Source organism: Pararge aegeria, chromosome 19 (genome assembly GCF_905163445.1).
Source record: "Pararge aegeria chromosome 19, ilParAegt1.1, whole genome shotgun sequence".
Taxonomy (NCBI): domain Eukaryota; kingdom Metazoa; phylum Arthropoda; class Insecta; order Lepidoptera; family Nymphalidae; genus Pararge; species Pararge aegeria.
In genome coordinates, this window is record NC_053198.1 from 17,475,315 (window position 1) to 17,485,314 (window position 10,000).

The 10,000-nt window shown below is 52.3% G+C and overlaps 2 non-coding genes and 1 pseudogene across 2 annotated transcripts; all 3 read left to right on the forward strand.

Annotated features, from left to right (window-relative positions):
* Positions 1-2,366: 2,366 nt before the first annotated feature.
* On the forward strand, positions 2,367-4,269 carry LOC120632473. Its single transcript, XR_005659144.1, has one exon. It is a non-coding gene; the product is annotated as a small subunit ribosomal RNA (ribosomal RNA).
* A 350-nt stretch (positions 4,270-4,619) lies between these two features.
* LOC120632448 lies at positions 4,620-4,776 on the forward strand. The gene has a single exon (XR_005659122.1). It is a non-coding gene; the product is annotated as a 5.8S ribosomal RNA (ribosomal RNA).
* A 667-nt stretch (positions 4,777-5,443) lies between these two features.
* The window catches only part of LOC120632412, a 7,884-nt pseudogene continuing 3,327 nt past the window's right edge, over positions 5,444-10,000 (forward strand).

A 10,000-nucleotide genomic window follows, 5' to 3' on the forward strand; every position in this document is an offset into this window, starting at 1 on the left:
TAGTATTAAAAGTGATTAAGTAAATTATGTACGTAGTTATTTACTTACATTATTGTATAAAACGATTGAAGCGCGTAAGTATATTAATATATATACATATACATATATACATATATACATAAATGCATAAAAATTAACGTTAAAAAAACTTTTTTTTTTTTTATATATAAAAATATGATGATATTTGATTGCCACTCAATATTTTAAACTCGTTTTCAATTATATACCCATAATTTATGATGTTAAGAGGAAGTTTCATTATATTATATCATTATTACTTAGTGTAGGTAGCCTAGCTATATCGATAAATATTGAATATTTTTATTGTTCCTTGTTTGAAAATCAAATATATGTAGACGCCGCGCGTTTCGATCCACGAACCGGACAGGGGGCAGTTCAGTCTCCCTAGTCGAAACCGTATATAGTAAGTACCACTGGCGAGGTGTTTAATACACGAACTGACTGACTATACACTGAAAAATATTTCGTTATATTCCTTTTTGTTAATTTGTTTTACGGTGGAAAATGGAATTTTTTTTTAATATTATCACAACAGAATTCTTTAAGGATTAAAATTAAAAATAAAAAAAAACATAGTAGCAGCGCGGTACGGTAAGATTCGATACACGAACTGGAAGTCTCCCTTCTAAGATTATTACGACACTTGCGTGTGCGCGCTAATGCACCGTCCGTCTAAACCAAGCCCACGCCCACGCCTGCGCCTTTTTTTTATGACTATTATTACTAAGGGGAAGTTTAATAATGTCATCATTATAAAATTACTAATAACATTCACTCTAGGTAAACAAAGGCAGGGCGGTGCGGTGCGGTGCGGCGCGTTTCGATTCACGAACATGACGGGAGAGATGAGACTCTGGCGGTCGGGTGTGAATTAATACACGAACTGTTTGTCACCGCCGTCCGTATTATATACAATGCACGAACGCACACGCACCTGCCAGCCTTAATAGTGAGAGTGGGCGTGGGCGTGGGCGTGGGCATGGGCGTTGGATTGGTAGAGGGGGTGGGCGTGGGCGCGCAAATGTACCGCCCCTCTGAACCACGCGGCAATCGCCCGCAAGCATCGCGCCCACGCCCACGCCCACGCCCAAGCCCACGCCCGTTCTCGTGCAAGAGGTGTTCCTGGCGGTCCCTTTTTTCCTTTAATTGGATATTAAAAAAAAAAAAACCATTTAAATATGTTTAATTTAATTTGTTCACTAACACATTAGGCCCGTCGCGCCGCGCCACTACTATATGGGGTGGAGGTGCGAAGGTGACGGCGACGGCGACGACGAAATACCAGAGTCTAAAAGGAGTAGTATGATTGCGGCGCCACGCAAAGTGGCGTTGTTCAGACTTCTCTCTCGCGTATCTCTGCGTTAGTATTGTTGTCACGTTTCGCATTTCTCTAAAAAAAGAGGTTGTTCTCTTTTTTATTATATTATATTATGTTTATTTTATTTATTTATTTATTTATTTTTATGGTATTATTTTTTAATATCATATTAATATTGTACCCCGATGAACGGCGTCGACCGACGGAATCGCGTCTGGGCAATTGTTATGGCATTAATGTGTGAGATTTTAAAGAGTGTATATTATTATCGATTGTGATATGATGTGCTCTCTCTCGGGTCGAATGTGTTAACTGTCAGAAATTCCCTCTGCGTTATTTCGTTATTACATTTCAATGTAAAATCAAACGGTCGTTAAAAGTTTATCCAGCAGCAGTTTAATATAAAAACTGTACATTCAGATGTGATATTTTTAATACAGCTCTCATAATACGGGACCGGCGTGGCGCGCTCACAATCGCAGACTGTTGCGTTCGTTTGTGCGGCTTCGCCCCCTGTGTTTTATGCGCGTGGTGTTAAAAATAATATAAAAATGGTGTTATAAAAGAAGTCTCTCAAGTACCGGGCGACGATCAAAGTGTCGTACTCGAATATGTTATAAAATCATAGCTCGCAAGAGCGTCAATGTGTGTTAAGTCTCGTTCAAAGAACCTTCAATGCTTGGGACCATGTCGCACGGGCCTCCTAACGGAGGCGGTGCAACGTGAAATGTGTCCTCGTCCTGCGTGGGCGTCTGGGTTTAATAGTTCCGCTCGTCGAATGCTGACGGCGGGGCGAAACTCTCCCGTCTCGCAGCACATCATAGAATAAATTTTGTCGGGCACCGCGTCGCCGCTCTTAATAGAATGGCGCGCGACGTGCTTCGACCTTCCGTCGTGAGATGGGGCTGCAGCGCCGTGAACCGGCGCGGCGGCTCGCTCGCTACGGAAGGGGCTCGCTAACTGCGCGCCTACGTTTCCCCTTAGTTAACAGCTACGGGCGTTACGTGGCGTGAAGTATGTGGATAGCTCCCTGGTTGATCCTGCCAGTAGTTATATGCTTGTCTCAAAGATTAAGCCATGCATGTCTCAGTGCAAGCCGTATTAAGGCGATACCGCGAATGGCTCAATATATCAGTTTTGGTTCCTTAGATCTTACTCAGTTACTTGGATAACTGTGGTAATTCTAGAGCTAATACATGCAATCAGAACTCTGACCAGTGATGGGACGAGCGCTTTTATTAGATCAAAACCAATCGACGGAGGGCCTCGCGTCCGAAGTCGTTAATTTTGATGAATCTGGATAACTTTTGCCGATCGCATGGTCCAGTACCGGCGACGCATCTTTCAAATGTCTGCCTTATCAACTTTCGATGGTAGTTTCTGCGACTACCATGGTTGTCACGGGTAACGGGGAATCAGGGTTCGATTCCGGAGAGGGAGCCTGAGAAACGGCTACCACATCCAAGGAAGGCAGCAGGCGCGCAAATTACCCACTCCCGGCACGGGGAGGTAGTGACGAAAAATAACGATACGGGACTCTTACGAGGCCTCGTAATCGGAATGAGTACACTTTAAATATTTTAACGAGGAACAATTGGAGGGCAAGTCTGGTGCCAGCAGCCGCGGTAATTCCAGCTCCAATAGCGTATACTAAAATTGTTGCGGTTAAAAAGCTCGTAGTTGCATTTGTGCGCCGCGCTGTCGGTGCACCGCATCCGCGGTGATACTGACACGTCTGCGGAGCATATCGTCGGTGAGCCGGCGGTAAAACGCCGGTTCAATATCAAAATCCTATCGCGGTGCTCTTCGTTGAGTGTCGAGATGGGCCGACAATTTTACTTTGAACAAATTAGAGTGCTCAAAGCGGGCTCAAAATGCCGCTTGAATATTTCGTGCATGGAATAATAGAATATGATCTCGGTTCTATTTTGTTGGTTTTCAGAACTCCGAGGTAATGATTAATAGGGATAACTGGGGGCATTCGTATTGCGACGTTAGAGGTGAAATTCTTGGATCGTCGCAAGACGAACATCAGCGAAAGCATTTGCCAAAGGTGTTTTCATCAATCAAGAACGAAAGTTAGAGGTTCGAAGGCGATTAGATACCGCCCTAGTTCTAACCGTAAATATGTCATCTAGCGATCCGCCGACGTTACTACAATGGCTCGGCGGGCAGCTTCCGGGAAACCAAAGATTTTGGACTCCGGGGGGAGTATGGTTGCAAAGCTGAAACTTAAAGGAATTGACGGAAGGGCACCACCAGGAGTGGAGCCTGCGGCTTAATTTGACTCAACACGGGAAATCTCACCAGGCCCGGACACCGGAAGGATTGACAGATTAACAGCTCTTTCTTGATTCGGTGGGTGGTGGTGCATGGCCGTTCTTAGTTGGTGGAGCGATTTGTCTGGTTAATTCCGGTAACGAACGAGACTCTAGCCTGCTAAATAGGCGTCGTCATTTAGGTGTGCGCGGCTTCGGTCGCGCAACTCACTGGCGGCGTATTAAAATTCTTCTTAGAGGGACCGGCGTCTTCGAGGCGCACGAGATTGAGCAATAACAGGTCTGTGATGCCCTTAGATGTCCTGGGCCGCACGCGCGCTACACTGAAGGAATCAGCATGTTCTCCCTGGCCTAGAGGCCCGGGCAACCCGTTGAAACTCCTTCGTGCTGGGGATTGGGGTTTGCAATTATCCCCCATAAACGAGGAATTCCTAGTAAGCGCGAGTCATAAGCTCGCGTTGATTACGTCCCTGCCCTTTGTACACACCGCCCGTCGCTACTACCGATTGAATGATTTAGTGAGGTCTTCGGACCGACACGCGGTGGCTTCACGGCCGTCGGCGTTGCTGGGAAGTTGACCAAACTTGATCATTTAGAGGAAGTAAAAGTCGTAACAAGGTTTCCGTAGGGGAACCTGCGGAAGGATCATTAACGTGTAACGTCTGCACGGGTCGCCGCGGTAAACGCGCATGCGCACCCATGTTTGTACGATTATGTTAAAGACCAAACCAAAACAAAAACAAAAACCCGTCTAGTATAAGTATGACCGTCGCGATCGGTCCGCCGGACTGTCGGTTGCGTTCAGCTGTCGCCACAATGACACTAGCCAATATAATCGACGACACGGCGCGGTCCGTCGGTTGTCTTTACTCGGACACCCCAATATTGTTATCTTTATATCCGTTAAGATGAGAGTCGTTATGTTACGATCGCATTGGATATTATAGATGACAAAAAACGTTGTATAATAAATATACCATGAAACAGAAATGTTAAACTATTACCCTGGACGGTGGATCACTTGGCTCGCGGGTCGATGAAGAACGCAGTTAACTGCGCGTCATAGTGTGAACTGCAGGACACATTTGAACATCGACATTTCGAACGCACATTGCGGTCCGTGGAGAAACATCCAGGACCACTCCTGTCTGAGGGCCGGCTGCATAAAAACAAATACCACACTGTTCGTGGGCGCGACTCAACAACCTTTCATTAGGGCGAGACGCGCGCACGGACACATGGCGGCTCCGTGAGGCTTAGCGCCAATCGGTCCGTTTAAATATATAAAATGAAATAATGTGTGCGTGTCGTTCGAGGCGCGCCAAGCTCTCGCCGGCTCGGCGCCGTTGCCGCTAGCCCGTAGCAGCAGCCGTGGGTGCAGTAGCAGCGTCGCTACGCGCGCGCACGATCGCTTCGATCGATCGACCCTTCCGTTAACGGTTAATCGATCTAGTGTCGAACGCGATACGTGCGCTATGCGTGGCGTACGCCTGCGACGCACGCACGGTGCGGGCATGCGAAACGTGCGCTAAGACGCCTACGAGAGAGACGCGTCGCGTTAACGACACGCTCCGCGCATTATTTCGACAATGAGTTTTCGGTGTGAAGACCAACCAATTCATTTGATAACCGCACCCATAAGCGCGCTTTGTTGTTTGTAGCGTGTAGTAGTCTAATCGAATCGGTAATCTAATCTGAAAACTCCGTAGGCGGACTCGACGTCCGGACTCGCGAGGCGGCGCCGTGCGCGCTCGCGCCGAAGCGGCGCGAGAGCGAGCGGCGCCGTCTAGCTGACGGATATCGCGTCTGCCTCCACTTTTATCGTTGGCCTCAGATCAGGGAGGATCACCCGCCGAATTTAAGCATATTAGTAAGCGGAGGAAAAGAAACTAACCAGGATTTCCTTAGTAGCGGCGAGCGAACAGGAATGAGCCCAGCACTGAATCGCGCGGTTTTAACGATCGCGGGAGATGTGGTGTTCGGGAGGTTCCGCTATCTCGTCGTCGCCGCTCCTGTCCAAGTTCGTCTTGAACGGGGCCGTTTTCCCGTAGAGGGTGCCAGGCCCGTAGCGACGGAGCGAGGCGGCGAGAGGGACACTCCTCAGAGTCGGGTTGCTTGAGAGTGCAGCCCTAAGTGGGTGGTAAACTCCATCTAAGGCTAAATATTACCGCGAGACCGATAGCGAACAAGTACCGTGAGGGAAAGTTGAAAAGAACTTTGAAGAGAGAGTTCAAGAGTACGTGAAACCGTTCAGGGGTAAACCTGCGAAACTCGAATGAACGAACGGAGAGATTCATCGACATCCGGCGGCGTGCGTGCGCGCTCCTCGATGTCGCGCCTCGCCCCTCACGGGTGCCGCGGCGCGGCACGGGTCGCGTCCGTCTCAGTCCGTCGGCGTCGTGCACTTCTCTCTCAGTAATGCATCGCGACCCGTTCGACGTCGGCTTAAGCGCCGTCCGATTCGCCCAGCGGTGGGTTCGCCCTCCGCTGGACCGCGACGGTTGCCGGCCGGCTGTCGGACGGTATCAGTACGAATCGCGCACGCGCATCGCGCGCGTCCGGCCCGACGCAAGCTCGCACCGTACAATGTCGCTGTCCTGCCCGAGCGCGGACAGCGACGCGGCGCAACTGTCGTCGCAGCCGTGATGTCTCGGACCGTGCGCGTCTCAGTCTGCGATGAGTCATTTTCGGGCACTCGCAGGACCCGTCTTGAAACACGGACCAAGGAGTCTAGCATGTGTGCGAGTCATTGAGTTGTCTTTGTCACAAAACTGAAAGGCGCAACGAAAGTGAACGTAGGGAGGATGGAGCGCCGGTCCCGATCGGCCTCCCGCACTCCCGAGGCGTCTCGTTTCCAATCCGTGAATGCAGGCGCGCTCCGAGCACAGATGCTGGGACCCGAAAGATGGTGAACTATGCCTGGTCAGGTCGAAGTCAGGGGAAACCCTGATGGAGGACCGTAGCGATTCTGACGTGCAAATCGATCGTCGGAACTGGGTATAGGGGCGAAAGACTAATCGAACCATCTAGTAGCTGGTTCCGTCCGAAGTTTCCCTCAGGATAGCTGGCGTCGATCTGGACAGTCTCATCCGGTAAAGCGAATGATTAGAGGCATTGGGGCCGAAACGACCTCAACCTATTCTCAAACTTTAAATGGGTGAGAACTCCGGCTTACTCGAACGATGAAGCCGGAGATCTGATGACGGTGCCAAGTGGGCCAATTTTGGTAAGCAGAACTGGCGCTGTGGGATGAACCAAACGTAGTGTTAAGGCGCCTAAAAAACGCTCATGGGACACCATGAAAGGCGTTGGTCGCTCATGACAGCAGGACGGTGGCCATGGAAGTCGGAATCCGCTAAGGAGTGTGCAACGACTCACCTGCCGAAGCAACCAGCCCTGAAAATGGATGGCGCTGAAGCGTTTTGCCTATACAATACCGTTACGGGCACGTGCGACGCGCTTAAGACGCGTCATTATGCCGTAACGAGTAGGACGTGCGCGGCGGAGAGCGCAGAAGGGTCTGGGCGTGAGCCCGCCTGGAGCCTCCGTCGGTGCAGATCTTGGTGGTAGTAGCAAATACTCCAGCGAGGCCCTGGAGGACTGACGTGGAGAAGGGTTTCGCGTGAACAGTAGTTGCTCGCGAGTCAGTCGATCCTAAGCTCAAGGAGAGATCTTATGTCGATGCGGCGTGTTACTTTTACTTTATTGTGATAAGCAACGCCCATTGAGCGAAAGGGAATCCGGTTCCTATTCCGGAACCCGGCAGCGGAACCGTTTCAATAATCGTTCCCTCGTTTCAAAGCGAGTGTTCGACGGGGTAACCCAAAGTGGCCTGAAGACGCCGCCGAGGGGTCCGGGAAGAGTTTTCTTTTCTGCCTGAGCGTTCGAGTTCCATGGAATCCTATAGAAGGGAGATATGGTTCGGAACGCGAAGAGCACCGCATTTGCGGCGGTGTCCGGATACTCTCTGCGGACCTTGAAAATTCAGGTGAGGGATGTACGTGGAGATGTCGCGCCGGTTCGTACCCATATCCGCAGCAGGTCTCCAAGGTGAAGAGCCTCTAGTCGATAGAATAATGTAGGTAAGGGAAGTCGGCAAATTGGATCCGTAACTTCGGAATAAGGATTGGCTCTGAGGACCGGGGCGTGTCGGGTTTGGACGGGAAGCGGATGCGGCCGGTGCCGGGCCTGGTCGATGCTCGTGCGTCTCTCGGGGCGCGCGGGCGGAATCCGGACCCGCGTTCCGGCCTTCCGCGGATCTTCCTAGCCGTAAGGCCGCGTCGGTTTCGTCTCGTGCGCGATCGGCGCGGTTCTGTACGACCGCCGTTCAACGGTCAGCTCAGAACTGGCACGGACAAGGGGAATCCGACTGTCTAATTAAAACAAAGCATTGCGATGGCCCTCGCGGGTGTTGACGCAATGTGATTTCTGCCCAGTGCTCTGAATGTCAACGTGAAGAGATTCAAGCAAGCGCGGGTAAACGGCGGGAGTAACTATGACTCTCTTAGTTGCTCACGGGTCGGTCGACGTGCGTGTTTCCGGCGACAGCGGCTACTCGCTGGGGATACGACGTGGAGCGCGATCGGCTCGTCAACGGGGAAGAGTGGTCTCGGCCACGACGCCCAACTCCTATCCACAGCCTGCTCGTGGCGCCGCTGCGATCGCTAATGTGGGGGGGGGGGACACGCGTCTTTAACATCATGCGACCCTGCACTGGCCGTTAAGGTGTCCATCGCCTCGGTGGCGCGTGTCCTTCGAACGACTGCGAGGCCAAGCACGTTTCCACTATGGTCTGCGCCGCCGGTGTGCCTTTCCTTTTTGGATCGTATGCCGGTGGCGCAGGACGTAGTCAGGCTTGTCACTGGGTTCTCTACGGAGTGTGCGGCGCCCCCCCTACCATCTTTGGGGGCGTAATCCAGGTGAGGTTGGAGCTGAGACGCTGCAACAGTCCTTCAGGGAGGTTTTTTCAGCCGTTTTCACGGCTTTTTCCTCCAAGTCCAATAGCTTCCTTCGGGTGGGACCTTTGCGAAAGCTATGGGCGAATCCCAGTGGTAGGGTTTGCGGCCCGCCACAATTGGGGAAATTGATTATTGCAAAAAGTCCGATCAGAAAATGTGAGGGCCACCCTGACCTCCCACAGGAGTCGGGGAGCATGGTCAATTCTTCCTCGGCGGCTCAGCCTGGCGCGTCCGGCGAAAGTGTCGGGAGTGCTGGGCGGGCATCAGAATGGAACTGCCCGTCATGTGGACGGGGGTTCAGAACGAAGACGGGGTTGGGTGTCCACAGACGTAGGGCCCACCCTGTCGAGGCTAATGCGGAGGCTGCTCCAAGCCAAGTGAAGCGACGTTGGCTCGATGAAGAACTGGACCTCCTTGCGCGCACCGAGGCCTTGTTGACGCTAGAGGCGAGCGGCCCTTGCACGAATGTCGCCTTAGCTGCCCGATTGCCCCAGCTCCATCGGACGCTGGAAGCAATCAAGGGCCAGCGGCGAGCCGCGAAGTACAAAGGGATGGTTAAAACCCACCTGGCGTACCTAGTGGCTCAGAGGGCGGCAGACGATGCGGGCGCGTCGTCCTCGGTTGATGCAAGTGTGAGTGCACAGGAGAGTGGTGAAGTCGAGTCGGCCGATGCTGATGATCAGGCACCCGTGGTTCAAACTCCAATCAGTGTAGACGCTGCGCGAGTGCTCTCGGACCTCCTAGCGGGGGCCGAGGCACGCATACGACGTGGTGGACTGGGAGCGAGGGCTGCGAGGCACCTCCGCCATACTAAAAGACATGGCTTTTTGAACGAACCGATTGCGCTAGACTCATTGTCGAACCGCAAGCGGAGACGAATGGAGTACGCACGCGTACAGGAACTCTTTCGGAAGTGTCCGGGGAGAGCAGCAGCCGAGGTGATAGACGGGCACTGCCGGGAAACGAAGCACAGCCTAGAGGAGATGGAAGCCTATTGGCGACCTATTCTCGAAGCTGTGTCCAACGCCCCGGGGCCTACGCCGGAGTCTCTTCGCGAGTTGAGACCACCGAGCGATGGCACGCACGACTATTCCAAGCTGTGGGCGCCGATAACCGAACAGGAGGTGAAAGCGTCCCGCGTCGACCCGAAGACGGCTCCGGGGCCGGACGGTATCCGTGCGGCAGACTGGAGTCGAGTTTCTGTACCTTTGAAAGCGGAAATATTCAACCATTGGATGACATCTGGCGAGATTCCGGAACCACTGCGGCAATGTCGAACAGTCTTCGTGCCGAAAAGTGATGCTCCGCAGAACCCTGGCGAGTACCGGCCGATATCCATCGCGTCGGTGCCCCTCAGGCACATGCACAGCATCCTAGCACGGAGACTGCTAGACTGCTGCCCACCCGACATGCGACAACGCGGT